Source organism: Eubalaena glacialis, chromosome 10 (assembly GCF_028564815.1).
Source record: "Eubalaena glacialis isolate mEubGla1 chromosome 10, mEubGla1.1.hap2.+ XY, whole genome shotgun sequence".
Taxonomy (NCBI): domain Eukaryota; kingdom Metazoa; phylum Chordata; class Mammalia; order Artiodactyla; family Balaenidae; genus Eubalaena; species Eubalaena glacialis.
In genome coordinates, this window is record NC_083725.1 from 68,579,478 (window position 1) to 68,597,469 (window position 17,992).

The 17,992-nt window shown below is 44.2% G+C and overlaps 1 pseudogene; it reads right to left on the reverse strand.

Moving 5' to 3' along the window:
• LOC133098541 (anaphase-promoting complex subunit 13-like) overlaps positions 1-17,992 on the reverse strand; it is a 74,400-nt pseudogene that overhangs the window by 29,234 nt on the left and 27,174 nt on the right.

Genomic DNA, 17,992 nt, shown 5'->3' on the forward strand with positions numbered 1-17,992 from the left:
ATGCCTGTGTGTTACTTGAATGGAGGATCACAGAACACATTTGCTCCCATGAGCAGTTAGTTATGTTGATTCCATGCAAATCAGTGCTGAGCCCCACGTGTGCTCTCAAGCCTTTCCTCATATCTTCTTGAGGGAGAAGGTGGAGACCTGCTTAAGAAGACGTGACATATGGGTGGACAACGGACTCGGAAGTCTACAGCTGGATGGGACTTTGGAGACCGCCCAGCCCAAACACCCAAATAAAATATGGAATCCCAACAAGAATAAGAATGAATGGCAGGTAATGGATGCTATCAGGATTTTGAGAAATGAGATTGAGTGGATGTAGAGGAGCCAGAGAAAGGTAGAATTTGAACTGGGCTTTGAGAGATAGGACAGATCTACGTGGGCAGAGAGAATGAACAGAACAAGACAAGGGAAGCTTGGAGGCAGAAATGTGGCAAGACCACCCTCCTGAAGGGAGCAGGTCGGCGGGTGGATGGAGCAGGAAGCAGCCCAGAGTGGCTGCGATGGGAGTTCAGTGTCCCCATCTATGGGGGAGACTCCCCTTCACACAGTCCTTATACTCACAGGGCTTAAAAATAGAGTAATACAAATTCTTTTGCTTGTAAGTTACAGAAATCCAGTGTGTATTAGTATAAGCACAAAAGGGGATTTATTGAGAGGAGTATGGGGTAGTTCAATAGAGGAGCTACCGGGGCAACTCTAGGGATCTTGGGGCCTGGAACTACTTATTTGTCCTAATTTACAAAGTAGGGGCTCAATATACCTCATTATATACACTCAAGGTTGGGCTAAATAAAAATCTAAGATTTTAAGGTATAATTTAAACATTCTAATATTTTATGATGTAGGTACTCCCCTTGGCTCTCCCCCCAGCTCTATCCCACTACGTCCTTCAGCCCATAGGCTCTTTTGGCTGCACTGGTTCTGCCCTCTGCTGGCCAGATCCCAGCACATCACCTTGGGCCCTCAAAGCAAAACTTCAATAATCACTCATTCAGACACTGAGTGCCTACGATGTGCCATGGACTCATCTAGGCACACTTGGAATACATAAACAAATGAAAAAGATCAAAGAAATCCCTGCCTTAATACTTAAAAGCACTTAATACTTAAGATACATGTCAGGCTATGGCCTAAGCATTTTACAGACATTAACTTATTTAGCTTTTAAAACCTTCATAACATCCCTATGTAGCAGGTATTCCTTACAACTACTTCAGTAAAGCCCACTTGTTCTTCACGTAGCTCCTTCCGCACCCTCAGCCCAATTTCAGCACCATGGCATACCCAGCCCAGAGCATGGGTCTGAACGGTCCCTGGAGATGATTTGGGAAGATGACGGCAGAGTATTGACACCAGTAGACTGAAGTTGGGTTCCCTAGAAGCAAAGTCTGAAACAGGCATTTATTGAGGGAGCACTTTTTGGGGGGAAACGTGCAAGGGAAAGAGTGAAGTAGATAGGAAAGGGAACAAGACAAACAAGGTACATGTCAGGTCACATCTAGCCCTGGCCTGATCCACAGGGAACTGGGGCATAAACCACAAGGCAGACTTACACCCCCTTGAGGCAAGGGGGCTGGGCTTTTATGCCCCATATCAGTCAGTCATTGCTTGCGGGCCACGCTGGTGGGGAGGGGGGAAGAGAGGAGGGTTGTGAGGAGGTTCCCATCAGCTGAGGGCAGGTCTCTGGAGAAGGGTGGCACCTGTGAGCAATTGCAGCCTAGACCAGTTGTCTTGGTTGGAGATCTGCAACAGCCTAGTTCCTCAGGAAGGTTCTGAAGCTCAATTTTCATCAGAGGATCAGCCCCATCTTTAGTGGCTATCCTTTTCTACCCCGTGTCAGTCACCATTGACTGCTGGCTGCTAGAGCGGGGCATGTAACCTCCCACGGGTGCTCACATTTGGCTGAGCTGGAGAAGGCAGCAGCTCTGAGGTGATGGCAGCCAACACTCACAGCAGCTGGGGAAGGGGCCGCACGGGGGCTCCATCAGCATCCACAACAGCTGTGCTATTGGGGAAATGGGAGCAGAAGCAGAGTGTCACATCTTGTGATCTCCTTCTAGCTTAAGAGCCAAGAAGCACACACTAAATAAAGAACAAAACAAGATTACACCAAAAAGAACCAAATAGGAAACAATACACTTAAGTATCAGAAAATGTGGGGAACTGATATTAAATGTGATGGTCAAGAAGAGGGAGAGGGATGTATTCATGGATGTTTCCTGGAGATGTGAGATAGGATTTGATTAGGTGGTCCAGTGTAGTATGGTCCAAGGCAGCATTCCAAGTAGGTGGATGGCTCTGCTCTACTCGGTCATTCAGGGACCTGGGATGATGACTGCCATCCTCAACGTGTAGCTTCCAAGTCTACTCTGGTTGAAGCACTTCTAGTTAGTGAGGAGAGAGAAAGAACAGAATTCCAGAGCCAGAGATTTGCTCTTAAGCAAGCAAGGCAAAAGCTGCATACATCCCATCTTCTCACATCTATTGACAAGGGTTCAGTAACATGGCCACAGCTGGCTGCAAGCAGCCAAACCTCAATTACTAAGGAAGAAAGAATGGATTTTGTGGACAGCTAGTGGTCTTCACTCTACCCTCCTCACTTTCCCCAGAACGGGTCATGATAAAAAAAATGTAGAGTCCTGGGAATTCCCTGGTGGTCCAGAGGTTAGGACTCCATGCTTTCACTGCTGGGGGCGCGGGTTCAATCCCTGGTCAGGGAACTAAGATCCCACAAGCTGTGTAGTGTGGCCAAAAAAAAAAAAGTACAGTCCTGCCAAGAAGGAAGAAGTGCTATTACTCTGATTCAGTCGTGTTTTCTGAGGGGTGCGGGCGGGAGCCTTGCAGGTCTAACTAAGCCTGTCCTGGGAATGTGACTTTTGCTCACTTTTTTTTTTTCTAGCACTGGTGAGTCTGGTCTCTCCTCTCATTGGAGTGGTAATATCCAAGATATTTGTTTAGGCAAAGGGGAAATAGACAAAGCAAGGCTTTCAGCCAGCTTTGTGTAGGAAAAAGAATCCTCTTTCAGGTGCCAGTAGGAAACCAAGAACATGATCTGCCTGGATGAAATCAGAGAAACCATCTGTGGTTAAACTGTGACAGAATGAGGTCTAGGAGCAGGAGAGAAGGAAATTAGTGAACAGGAAAGAAAGGGAAGAAAAACTACTATTTGATGACCAACCAATCTCTGCCAGGCACTGTGCTGGGAAGCTCTAGAGGTAATTTTTTTTTTTTTTTTTAATTTATTTTTGGCTGTGTTGGGTCTTCGTTTCTGTGAGGGCTTTCTCTAGTTGCGGCAAGCAGGGGCCACTCTTCATCGCGGTGCGTGGGCCTCTCACTATCGTGGCCTCTCTTGTTGCGGAGCACAGGCTCCAGACGCGCAGGCTCAGTAGTTGTGGCTCACGGGCCTAGTTGCTCCGTGGCATGTGGGATCTTCCCAGACCAGGGCTCAAACCCGTGTCCCCTGCATTAGCAGGCAGATTCTCAACCACTGTGCCACCAGGGAAGCCCGGTAATTATTTTTTTAACCTCATTTTATAGATGAAGTAACAGAAGCTCACAGGTTAAATAGCTTGTTTAACATTCACTTAATATGTAGCACTGTCTAGATTTTAACACAGATTCACCTAAATTCAAAGCCCATGTTCTCCCCACTATAGCTGGTCCCTTTGAGAGTCACATTAGATCCTTTCTTGTGACTAAACACTCCTAATCTCCTAGCACACTCTGTGGCTGGCCTCTCCACTCCCCTTCACGGATCAAGTAGAGCAGTTACAATCTTGTCCTCACCCAGCTCCTTTTACCCCCAAGCAAGATGCCTCAAAGAGAAGAGAAGTCATTGTCACAGTGCTTATGGGAATAATAAGTCAATTGGGACAGCTCTTGGGTAAGAGTCCCTGAGTCCCTACAGCACTAACTCAACACTGGGAATAAGAGAAACATATAGAGACCAGCCACAGAATCTGCTGGGAGACTAGAAGGGTTAAATCTCAAGAAAAGATCTAATGTGAATCACTGATGCACCTCCCTCAGTTGCAGAGAGGATGAGATTATTTAAATACACTTCAAAAGATCTCTGTGGGACAGCTACAGGCTTACAGTTATGCTCTTGGATTACCATTCATTCATTCAAGATATAATTATTAAGTACAACCAAGATATTAGGCAATGTGTTTGGCAAAAGAATATAGCAGCAAACAAGAAAGGCACAGTCCCTGTCTTCATGGGGGCAAGGATTAGCTCACCCACTTCAGTTTTTCTACCTATAAAACTGTTCCATTTCTATGAAGCTCTACTTTGAACTACCCTCCTCTTCACAGGTGGAGGCTTCTTTCACTCATGTTATTGCCCTGCTTATAATTCTCTGATAATCTTTACCACAGTGTACTCTCCAGGCATGTCTTTTCCCCTCCTAGAAACACTGCAAAGGTGCAAGCAGGGACCATGTCTAATGCATCTCTATGCCCTCATCAACTAGGATAAGGCTTGGCACAAAGTGTATTGTCCATAAGTAGTGGTGAAATGAATCAACATTATTATGAGTATTGTGCTACATAATCTCTCACATGTGTATGTGTATGGTGCTTCCAACCTTTCAAGACATTTCCATCTCCATTCTCTCATTTGGTTTAGAGAGTTTGGTCTGGTGGATTCAGTTAAAAGTGGATGTGAGAACACTTTGTAAAATATGAATGGTAAGGACTGTTACTGAACCATATTGACTATTGCTAGTCTCGAGGCCAGGATAATTTAGGTAACATACTTAAGATCACGCAGCAGTAGTCTGTGCTAGAATCTGTCTCCTGACGTCTGTTTCTGGACTTTTCCCCCCTGCATCAGGGGTAACTGACAAAAGAAAGGCACAGACAAAGTGCTCAGGGAGCCCCTAAATATGACTGCTAACTCCCAGGAGTGGATACAGTGACACTCTGCCCCGATCTTTGGGGTCAACGCACCCATCACCCAGCTGCTGCAAACATGGGCTGCTGACAGCTCACAGCTGCACCCCTCACTGTGCATTTTCCTGGGCCAGAGGGAACTATTTCATCCAAGGCTATAACCCCTACTGGGGGGCAGCTCATGACCAATGACAGACTGATACAGGGATACAAAGGGCTGGTTCCATCACATCAATTTGGGACAACGCTGAGGAGCCATCTCAGCTCCAGAACTCCTGGTAGGATCAGCTGAGGTTTCGGTTGCAACCAAATTGTGAGTTAGCTTCTCCCTCTGCCCACTCCTGCTTCCTCACTTCCTTACTGATGTATCTCCCAACAGCGCTCTCCAAAAGACCTGCATGCCACTCTCCACCTCAGTCTGTTTCCAAGGGAATCAATCTCTCCCTCAAGAACTGTTCCCTAGCACTGAGCCTGTTCCTAAGTAGTTGTCAGTAATGACAGAGGAATGGGATGATAGCATATAGATGGAGACAGTTAGTGGTTCTAGCAAAACCAAAATGAAGACAAGGCAGTAATAGAGACTGGTGGTGTAGAAAAACAGTGAGTTATGGTCACTGAATAAAAACTGGCCACTAGAGGGCCCAGCACTACTCATCTATAGTTCTGCAGCTACCTTAGAGCAAAATTCTAATTTTGCCCTTGACTTGGCAGACACCAGTATAATTGTCTACATGAGGGGGGAAACTGCTGGTCTAATGCTTCCTTCTCTTTTACCTATGCCATGAACATCAGTGTCCTAGCCTGTTCCAGTACCCTGTCACCAAGCACTCTGTGCCATCACATATAAACGTATTCCCATAAATCAAAGCTTCCAAAGCCTGTGTTTTTTCCACCCACTGCTCTCATTGTTCCCAAGGGGTTCCGAAGATCAGAAATGTGGAATTCCAAACAGTTGGTTGTGACAATTCTCACCCCAAAATGGAGAATCAGCAACATGATCTGTTTAGTCCTGTCACTTCCCCTTCCCCGACCCGCTTCCCCAGTTGGCAGTAAAGATAAGACATACAGGATTACATGTGAACTATAGTGGCCAAGGAAGAAAGGGGTCATGGGACTCTTCACAGAAGATGAAAAAGTTTGAGAACATTGTGTATGAATTAATGATTGATTAATTAAATCAATTAATTTTTTTTTCTGCTGTGGACTCAGTAAAAAGACTTAAAGAAAATTTTCCTCTGTATCCTTTTCAGAAACACAGTTAGTCCTTTGTAGGTTGGGAGGCTTTCTCTGAGGGATGGGGAGGGAGGGTTTGGACCATTCAGAGGCCTCTGTTTCCAACGTATACATTCTTTTATTTTTTTTTAATGTTGTATTCTTTTTTTTTAATTGAATGAAAAATTCTTTAAATTCTATAGTGCTTTACAATTTTCAAAAGTTTCACACACATGATTTCATGTAATCCCATAATAACCCTTTTTTCCCCCTACTCCTATATTGCCCTTTCCCCTTCTCCCCACTGGTAACCACTAGTTTGTTCTCTAAATCTGTGAGTCTGCTTCTTTTTTGTTTTATTCACTAGTTTCCAACATATACATTCTTTTTTTTTTAATAAATTTATTTATTTTATTTATTTTATTTTTGGCTGCGTTGGGTCTTCGTTGCTGCGCACGGGCTTTCTCTAGTTGCGGTGAGCAGGGTTTACTCTTCGTTGCAATGCACGGGCTTCTCATTGTGGTGGCTTCTCTTGTTGTGGAGCATGGGCTCTAGGTGCACAGGCTTCAGTAGTTGTGGCTTGCGGGTTCTAGAGCGCAGCCTCAGTAGTTGCAGCGCACGGGCTTAGTTGCTCCGCGGCATGTGGGATCTTCCCAGACCAGGGCTCGAACCCGTGTCCCCTGCACTGGCAGGCGGATTCTTAACCACTGCGCCACCAGGGAAGCCCTCCAACATATACATTCTTAAAGGGACAGAGCTGGATTGTTTGGGAGCGGGGAAAACTCTGAAGATTAATGGGGAGCAGAGTTGGAGTCTACACAGCCAGGAGGGGACCTGAACTTGGCTCTCTCCCAGTATCTCTGGCAGTGGTGACTATAAGCACACCTGGGGAATGAACACCAAGCCATGGCTTTGGGAGCCATACAGCAGTTCTTGGTGGCCTGGTTTAGAATAGAAGGAGCAGATGCCTTGAGCAACTGGGTCAGATACATCTGACTGCAATACTCCTGCTTGGACAATGAGCTACAACTTCAATGGACTGAAGGCAGTTCCCCACGTTTTCTAGATTGGGTAAGTCCTGAGGTTTTCTTATCCCCACAGAAGTTCTGATATCGAATGTCCCACCAACATGGTAGATGAGGCTGAAGCTAAATTTAATTTGATTTGAATTAGAAAAATTAAAATTTAATTTGATTCAGAAAAAAAGTAAAGACATCTAATGTTTTTGCCCTTGTTATTGAACAAGTCAAATGGGTTCCAATCGTTGGAGCTCTGATATCACAATAGTAAATCTAGCCTGGCTAGGTAAATAAAAGAATAGTAATAATATTTTGAGGGATTATCAGGCGTTAGGCAATACACTATTTCATTTAACCCTCACAACGTACCTATGAGGTAGACTGAGACCTAGAAAAGTCAAGTGGGTCACTGCAGGTCACATGGTTAGTAAATGGCAGAACCAGGTTTTCTGGACTCCACATCTGTCTAACTTTCTATTGTCATCTAGCCTTGCATTCACTGACATCTAGTCCATTGCTCACTAATTCATTTAGCCAGATATTCACTTAGACAGTGAGTGGTAGCAATACAGTTATTCTGTTACTTGAACAGTGAGATAGATCTAGTAATAGCTTGAAGAACGAAAGAATCTTAGAATTATAGAATGTTTGCACTGGCAGCTGGTCTAGTGGAAAGAGCAAAACTTTAGAGCCCAGTGGATTCACTTGGAATCCTGGCTCTGCTATTCACTCCCTATGTGACCTTGAGCAATTTATATCACCTCATTCACTCTGTTTCCATATCTGTATATCATAAATAATAATACACATACTTGAGGCTGATGTAAAGATTAGAGATAATATTAGAGATAATCTCTCTCTCTCATACACATACATACACACACATAGGACCAGCTACATGATTTGTTACATAATTTATGGGGCTCAGTGCAAAGTGAAAATGCAAAGCCTCTTGTTTAAAAATTATTAAGAATTTCAAGATGATGACAGCAGATTAAACCAAGCATGGGGCCCCTCTAAGGGTCCTGATGGCATGTCAGTGCCTGGCACAGAGTAAGTGTGCAATAAATGGTAGTTCTTTTTTCTCTCTAGATCATTGATTCCAACCCTCTCCTTTTGCAGCTGAGGAAACTAAAGTCCAAAGAAGATGAAAAATGTGAGTTAATGGCAAAGCCAGGACCACAACTCAGACCTCCTCTGTTCAGTCAGTAGTCTTCACCTCAGCACTTCTCAAATGTTTTCTGTATAATGATAATAGATATTCCATGAATAAAAGTTTCCATCAACAAGCAAGTTTGCAAAACACTGGATTAAGGTTAAATAGACATCTTTTGCAGAGCTCTTCAAGAGACTTTTCTATGAGCAACATGAATCTCCAAGACAAGGATATTAAATGGAACATTCCCCCAAGTATTGATATGGAATCCTTTCTCAGGAGCCTATTAAGTAGCCCTAAGAATGCTTTCTTATACGCTGCTGCAGGGCAGTGGAAGTTTCCATGGATTTTGATCTGCAGGGTGTGGTTGTTCTTATTCTAAATTAGAAGCAAACATATCCCTTCCATTAGGCCTTTCTGTCCACATCTCTGCCCCTGCTGACTTGTGAGCCTGAGGATATAAAAATAATGAAAACCAGACTCCAGAAAGAGCATACTTGTTTAGAGTGACCTAATTGCATCCAAAAGACAGATCTGCTCTGCCCCTCTCCCAGGAGTAGGAATATAGAGGAAAAAACATACACCATGACCCCCAAATTCTTTCCATTCTGAGCAATTTGCTCACAGCCACCACATCACAAAGGTAACAGCTAAAGTCCCTTACAAAAGCACACAGGAGGCCAGGAAATCATGATTCTCATGTTAGCTCTTCCTCTATTAGCCACTGGACCTAGACTAGTTCATTCATCTGCTCATCCTCTTACTTTCATTGAAAACCCTCTTGCATCAAATTAATCTCTCCCTTCTTTGGCTACCATACACTTATATTTTGTCTGTAGCACTCCTCCCCCCAGGCCTGTGAAAATCTCTTTGGAACATAGTTTGAGAACCAGTAGATTAAATGATCTCTACAGTTCCTTTCAGTTCTGATAATCTGTAATTCATATTTGTATGTAGTTTTGCAAGCTACTGCCTCCGCCTGTTAATAAAGGACCCTAGCTCCTTGAGAAATGCATCTCTTAATTTCTGGGAGGCCCAAAGAGTGATTCTCACTCACTGGGTTGTTGAGATGCCAGGTGACGCTGACCCTTCTGGAGTCCCCAGTCCACAGAATCCATTATATGGATTGTGCAGAGGAGAGAATACTTTTCTCCCGCCATTGTGCTATATTTTGTCACATGAGCTTCCAATAGGTGTTATTTATGCCCTTTTGACTCACGGAGTTTTTAGTAAAGAAGGTCTTCTATATTTTGCTGATTCCTCCTCACCCCCATTCCCCTCCACAAATTACTAAGCATGAACCAATGGTGGGGTAGGGGTAGGGGTAGGGCTGCAGTGAGGCCAGGAAACAAATCTGCATGATAAACCTAATATTGATTGAACTTTGACTCACTTCTCATTGATTCTGAAGATTCGGTTGCTGGACCCGATTGCCTATCTCCTTTCTTTCCTTAGGATGAGTTCCTCCCCGGAGAGACCCAAGACCTTCATGAAAAATAGACTTTGTGAGTTGGGCCCACTAAGGTGGAAGCGCCTGTTTGGGTCCTCTGGGAAGCAGATGCCAAGATGGAGTAAGAAATACAAGAGACTTACTAGGGGAAACACCTGGGAAGGATAAAAGGGAGAGGGAAGAGGAGCAGGTTGGAGAGCTGCAGGCTACAATGCAGGTCTGACACCTGTGAAACGAAAGGGAGAAGGAAGGAGGCTTGGGCAGGAGAAGCCTCAGACTTCGATGCAGCTCTGAGAAAGTCTCAGCCAGGCTAATCGGAAGCCACAGAACTGCCCATCAGAGGAATGCTGTGTTAGGCAGGAATGGCTTGGCTCTAGCATGTCTGCAGTGCTCAGTCACTGACAGGGAGAAGGAGAGGGGGAGCATGACAGTGGTGTAAACACAGCAGTAGATTTCGGAGGTGCTACAGCCAGAGGCTGTCAGACAGCAACACTTTTCCCAGCAAGCTCTCCGTGTGGGGGATCTGAGCAGTGTACTCCCCATGCCTGCCGCACCAGACATGCACACACCTGTGTGAATTCAAAAAGTGGATATAATTTAAGCTCAAGCTGACGCATATTTGACATATTTATTACAAATATTTATCGAGCCTCTAAAAGGTATTACACTCAGCACTACAGCAGCCCCATCCTCTCCAGTGGAATGAGTGAGTCTGGGAAGGTTTCAGATAATCAGGTAAGTTTTTTATTACCATTATTGCCAACACTAGGCATGTTTTACTAGCCTCCATTGTATACCAGTACTGTGTCAAGCTTAATACAAAAAAGAAAAATCCTTAGGGAGCTCAAGATAAGGTTGCAATAAAATATCCCTCCCCTTTGGGGAGCTCAGAGGAGACTTTTGAAGACTCCTCTCATGCCACTCACCAGATGTGCCGAGGAGGAAGGAGACTTTTAGTAGAATCGGCCTTGCAGGTTACCAGAGAGACCTTGAAACAAGATCTGGCAGCCAACCGGGTGGCACCAGGGCATGCTCCACCCCCAGGACCGTGCCAGACAAGATTCAGGATTTGCTGAAAGGCAGGCCCAACACCTGTTGTAGCTTCTGGATCAGAGTCAAAGTTTGGGAGGGAGAAAGGAGAGAAGAGGAAGGAACTGGGAAAGAGGGATTTATAGTGGGAAGAAAGAAGACAGCGGGCTTTTCAGAACCATGCCAAAATTCATCTCAGCTTCATCACCTGGCAAAAGAGATAGTGTCCGTGGCAGAAAGAATGCTGGGCATGACACCCAAGCTCTGCCTCTAACTCCCTGGCTGACCTTTGTCACTCAGTGCCCCTGTGGGCCTGTGCTCCTTGGCTATAATCTGCAGAGCTAGGCCAGACACTCTTTAAAGTTCTTCCCATTTGAACAGTCTAACATTCTAACAGCTTCCATGAAACAATCCTGGAAGAGCCTGCAGAGAGGCATGAAAAAGAGGGGGTGTAGGATGAAAAGAATTTCCAGTGAACTCAGGAATAATATAACATAATGTAACATAACATATCAAAACATAACAATCATTATGATAAGTAGTAGAGTGCAGGAATGGGGACCAGTAAAATCTCTAAAGTGGAGCTTATTTCATGATCAAGACATTCAGGACATCAAAATGTGACTCTGTTCTATCTTTATATAGAGGTACAGATGATCCGGGGAGGAAAATAGTTCCACCTGTCAGCTGGTTCTAAAAGATCTGAGATTCATAAACATTCCATCAACATATGAACCCCCAATATTATCAAAACAGATAGCACTGTCCTTGTCCTTTATGAACCCTCCTCCAGTTTTCTCTTATACAAACAATTTCTACTCCCCTTTAAGTCTGCATTTGCTGCTTATTTTCATCTAGATAAGAACGCTTGGAGGGGAAAGCATACCGTAGGATTTTCCCCAGGCCTAATATTTTAGGATACTAAGAACAGGATTCCGGGGCTTCCCTGGTGGCACAGTGGTTAAGAATCCGCCTGCCAACGCAGGGGACAAGGGTTCGAGCCCTGGTCCGGGAAGATCCCACATGCTGCGGAGCAACTAAGCCCGTGTGCCACAATTACTAAGCCTGCACTCTAGAGCTCATGAGCCACAACTACTGAGCCCGTGTGCCATAACTACTGAAGCCCATGCGCCTAGAGCCGGTGCTCCGCAACAAGAGAAGCCACCGCAATGAGAAGCCCACGCACCACAACAAAGAGTAGCCCCCGCTTGCCGCAATTAGAGAAAGCCCGTGGGCAGCAACGAAGACCCAATGCAGCCAAAAATAAAAAAAAAAAAAAAAAAAAAAGAACAGGATTCCATGCTCCCTTCTCATTTATTTCTCTTATTAAGCTAAGAAAACACCACAGTTAAAAAAGAAAACAAAAAACTGCAGTCAAGGGAATGACATAATTAGCAGCCAATCGGGAGAAGGCTCCAGGCCTTCAGATATTGTACCTTGCAGGCTAGCGCCTCCCAGAGAGGATCAGGTTTTCTCTTGGGATTTCTTCCCTTTTGAATTAAGCACCACTGAGGGCTATGGTCCAGAAACACAAACCCTAAACCTAGTCTCTGGTAGACAAACAGGTCTGGGGAGATTGTATGACCCGCAGGGACAGAGTGCTCTGGGCTCCCTGGGAGACCAGGCTGAAGCGAAGGGGAAAGGGTGTGGTGTCCATGAGGACATAAGAGTAGCCACAGGAGGACTCTGCTGCCTAAATAAATAATGGCGTGTTTGGCAGCAAACCCAATTCATGCCTGGGGCCTACAGGTAGAGAGTCAGCTAACTCACCCTCACCCTTTGGATCTCAGCTTAAATAGCATTTCCTCTGGGAAGTAGGGTGCCTCACACAGTTAGTGCAGGCTGCACACTGCACACACCTAGGGTGTGTCACAGTATAGATATTACAGATTTATATATTTTTATAACAATTTTTTGGCAGTTGGTTGTCAAGTGTTTTGAGGAAAAGGTATCAGTTTTGGGCTGGCAGTGATCCTACTGAGAAGCCTTTACTAAATCAGATCAGGTTTTGTGCCCCTCTTATTTGCTTCAGAAGGACCCTGTACTCCCCCTACCATCATATCTACCACACTTTATTCTAAATGCCTGTTTACTGGTCTATATCCACTCCTGGTTATCAGCTTTGTGAAGGTAGAGTCTGTGTCTTGTTCGACACCGTACCCTGGGCCGAGAAAGGTGCTTGGCCCTAGCGCAGGCTCAGTGGTATTTGCTGAACGAACGAGCAACATATTCGGAGCCAGCCCGATGCTCTTGCCCAAGTGGACAGAGGGCCTGGCATAGTAGGAAGAGTCCTAGCCACATCTTGGGTTCAAGACCTTGCTCTTCCTCTCACAAACTGTGTGACTTGATTTTGATGCCAAATAGGAATAACCCTGCCTTGCCCTGTCCATCTCAAAGGGTCATCGTGAGGAACGATTTAAAACAACCACTTGGTAAACTGTAAAAATATGAAACAACATGAGAAGTAAGTGGCTGTTCCAGGGAAGCTGGACCTATGAGAGGCCCAGGACCAGCAGTAGCCTTGTATCTGAACAGAGTGAGTAGTGACTTCCAACAGAACACTAAAGGTTTCTGGGTCGGGTAGTACTTTTTTGGTTGCTCGGAACAGAAACCCAAAAATGCTAAAAGGCAAATTTATTTCTTCACATAACAAGGGGAAAGTTGTAGCTGGGCCTCCAAGACAACAGAAATAGGCACAATAATGCCACAAGGTAGACAGCCTTCTAATTCTCCTCCCCCTTCTCGTCTCCCCCTACCCCCAACCCTGCCCCCACACCTGCCTCCTCCCTCTCTTTTCGGCCTACCTACTACAGATGGGCTCCCTCAACACAGCAAGGGACGTGGCTACCACTAGTTTCAGGCTCCACCTCACAATTTTGCCAGCTGAGAGGCACTGAGCCCCTTCTCTTAATTCCAATTTGCAAAATCTCCCTTTGTCCTGGCTTGAGTGACATATCCAACTCCGTGCCAAGGGTGGGGGACACTGTGATTCCTAGCCCCCCCTGGAACCACATGACTACAGTGGGGCAATCAGTGTTCAAACAGAAGGGAGGTTACTGTTCCAAGAAGAAAGGGTGGGTGCCAGGCAGACAAAATAATATTGTAAATGTGGTCCATCACCGTTTTCTAAAGATAATTCCCACACTGAGACCTGAAGTGCCACCATTTGCAATTAATTAGCTTTGGTTTGGGTTCTGCTCCTCTAGGCTCATCTTATCATATACCTTCTCCGAGTTCCCTGTAACAGAAGGAGGAGAGCAGAAGGGTGACACGAGCAGGGAGTAGGATGGGCAACAAAGTAAAATCACAGTGCACTTTCCTCTGCAAACCTTCAGTAAATAATCAGAGGGGCCAACCACAAACCTAGAAAGGTTAGCTCTCTTTCTAGAACTGGTAGCTACCGACTTAACCTGCTCAACATTCGATCCTAAAATCCTCTGGGCTTTGGCCTGGTTGTGGCTCAAGTGACAGTGTTACTGAAACAAAATACTACTCAGCTAGTCTGACCACTTTCACTTTCTTTTTTGTAACAGACCAGAGACAAGGCCACTCTCTTGAGATGGTCACAGATGAAGAAATCAGTCTCCGGGAGGGAATACTTCTTATCCAACATCATATTAAAAGGGGGTTAATGGCCATACCAAGAGCAGACTCCATGTCATCTGACACTTGTTTTCCCATTGTGGCACCCTTTGTTTTTCTGTACACTTATGACCTGAAAGATGAGCTACCCCTTCATCTCACCTTCTTCCCATTCTTTTGTATCTCTGGGTCACCTATTGAGATACCTTCTCTAGGTCAGTTTTACTATATTACTGTTTAGTCACTTCCAGGTCCCAGTCAACTAGCTGTTGTCTTATTCTCTGCTGTCAGGAATGAGAGATTCCCCCACCAATTATGCAATATTCTCTTCATTACTCTTCAACATGAACCCACTATTTAAGCAAACTAGTCTTGACTTGTGGCAGAATTTCAGGCATCAACTTGCTAACTCCAACTTATCTCTCAGATATCCATTTAGATCACTTCATTTTGGGAAGTGAAATATATTTTATTTGGTCTGTTTCCCCTGGCTGGGTCAGGAATACCTCCTATAAGCACAATTAGTACCCCATACTTCCTCCAACAAAATATTTATCACCCTGGACAGTAACTGCCTGCTTACTTTATCTCTATTCTCTACTATAACTTCTGTGAGCACAGAGACTATTCATTTTTGTTTCCCTGTACCATTGTTTCCCCCAGGACCCAGCAAAAAGCCCAGCACATGGCAAATGCTGCATAAATATCTATTGAATGAATGACCAGAACTCTGACTCCATGGTTCCTAAGTATTTGCATAGTAGTGATCAAATAACAAAAGGATGTGAATACTTTATAGCCGAACACATTATGTGAAGGACTTATTATGTCAACTCATTAAATCGGCTATTACTATAAAAAAGAAAAAACTCTGCTTCTGATATGGAGATACAAAAAAAAAAAAAAAATCAGCATTCCATCCACAAAAGTTTCCAAGACTCTTAAATGTTTAGAAGGGCCCTGCTACTGCCATCAGCAAACATCATCACCAGAGTCAAGCACTGCCTTTATGACATTATCCTCACCTCAAGGGCAGGCTGGACTCCCTGGCTCTGTTCTCTTCCTCAATCTATTGTACTTGGTGTCCCTGTATTGAGTGCCCACTGCTAGTCAGTTCCTGTTCTATGTTTTCACATGCTTTATCTCATTTAATACTTACAACAACAGCTCTAGGAAGAAGGTTCTATTTTTATTTCCTTTTAACGATGGGAATACCAAGACACAGGGAGGTTATAAGACTTAGGTGAAGTCACAGAGCTATCAACTGATGGAGCTAGGATTCAAACCCAGCTCTTGCTCTTAATCACTATGCTATAAGACCCTTCTTTCTACTACTTCATGGACAACAACCTTCCACCTTACTTAGAATGGCCTCCTCCTGTTATCCAAACACACCTTGGACTTTTCCAACTCTGTGCATCTAGAATATTATTCTCTTAAGAATTCGAAGGAGTCTGATAATCTTACTGAATAATCCTATGTTATCACTGACAAAGAGTAGTATGTGTCATGGAAAGAATACCAGCTTTGGAACAAGGAAGACCTAAAGTCAAAACTTGGCTGTTTTTGTTACCTATGGCTGTGGAACAAACCACTCCATAACTTAGCAGTTAGAACAACAGCAATTTATTATTTCTCACAATTATGTGAATCAGCTGGGCCATTCCTCTGCTGGTTTCACTTGAGCTCACTCATGGGGTGGCAATTAGTGGGATGGTCTGCAGGGTGGAAGGTTCATCGTGGCCTCACTTACATGTCTGGCTTTGCTGGGGTGCCTTCCACGTGGCTATTCATCCTCCAGAAGGCTAAACCAGGTTCCTTATATGGTGGTGCTGGTGAGAAGAGCTGAAAAGAATTTGTGGCCATATGTAATCTACCTCAATTCCTAGCTGGTTGACCTTGGGCAACTTATTTCTCCTGAGATCAGTTTCCTTATCTGGGAAATTGTGAAAGTAATCCCAATTGTCTTGGGTTCTTGTAAATATTAAATAAGATAATATATAAGTACCTAACAAACTCCCTACCATATAACAACTATTTATCCAATGTTATTTTCACTTGCTGTAAGTCTTACAGTTACTCGACACTTCTAGGGTCCGGAGTGAATCCTTCCTCCCACTCCCCATCATCTCTCTGCAATCTGCTTAAATCCTTTACTTCAATCAAAATGCAGTTCTAGTCTCATCTTCTTTACAAAAATTTCCAAAATCACTAGCCTTCAATAATTGTCTATATTAGGGAATTCCAAAGTTCTATGTATAAATTAACTGTTCTCAGCCTTTTCCCCATCCCTACAGAAAAACTTAATAGATTAAGTTACATGTGAAATGATTTATTGTTATGAACAATTTGTAACTTCTGGCTAGTTGGATATAATTCAACCCCTTTCTCCCCAATTTAAGAACGTATACTGAAATGTGAATAAAAATGTCTTTATCTTCCTAATTTATTTTATAAAGGTAAATCATTTGCAAAATTTGCTTCATTATCAGCAATAAATTATTTGTGATGTTTCACTGGTCTAAATCACTCATTTTGCAGGACTTCCCTGGTGGTCCAGTGGTAAAGTATCCGCTTCCCATTGCAGGGGACGCGGGTTGGATCCCTGGTCAGGGAACTAAGATCCCACGTGCCACGGGGCAACTAAGCCTGCGCGCCACAACTACTGAGCTCACGCACCTCAACGAGAGAGCCCACGTGCCACAAACTACAGAGCCCACATGCCCTGGAGCCCCCGCGCCACAACCAGAGAGAGAAAACCCACATGCCACAACTAGAGAGAAGCCCGCGTGCCCCAACGAAGAGCCCGTGCCACAATGAAAGATCCTGCATGCCTGAAAGAAGATCACGCATGCCACACCTGAGACCTGACGCAGCCGAAAATAAAATTTAAAAAAAATTTTTTAAAAATCACTCATTTGGCACTAAGCACACACCCCTTTATTTTTAAATCTTTTAAAGGATATGTCCTATGTTCCTAACTAGGTTAAAAACACTAATAAAAACAAAAACCTTGATATATATACATACGTATATAAAAATATGTGCATATATATATTTACCTTGTAGTTCTATCAAAGTGCACTAAACATACTAGAAGGGCAATACATATCTCCCAAAACCTCCCTGTTGAGGATTGTGTCGACAATGAGCATGAAGCAGCTTGGAACAGTGGGAAAGAAAATTGGATTTAGAAGCACAGGCTCCAAGCTTATGTGCTGGCTCTGGGATTCTGGACCAAGAAGTACTTACTTATCCCTTAAACCTATGGTACAATGGGAGAAAATATTGGATGAAGAGAGCAGGGGCCCTTGGGTACTCAAAGCTCATTATCTTAGGCCAATGGGTCTCAAAGATTGGAGGGGGGCGGTCACTTTTTATCACAATACACAGGCTTGATCCTTCCCTTCTCTTGCTCATAGATGTACTCTAGGATGGGAAGGCAACAGAGAGAGATGTATTTGGGAAATGTTCTCCTGCAGAGAACCACTACAGTATTAGACTCTGAGTGTAGTTACCTCTAACAGCTTTGTGCAGTTGCAGGGAGAAAGCATCTTTCTCCATATCTCATGATTATTCTGATTACTGAGAGCTATTTTTATTCAATAGAACTCAGTAACTGTTTTCTCAAAGTAGAGTT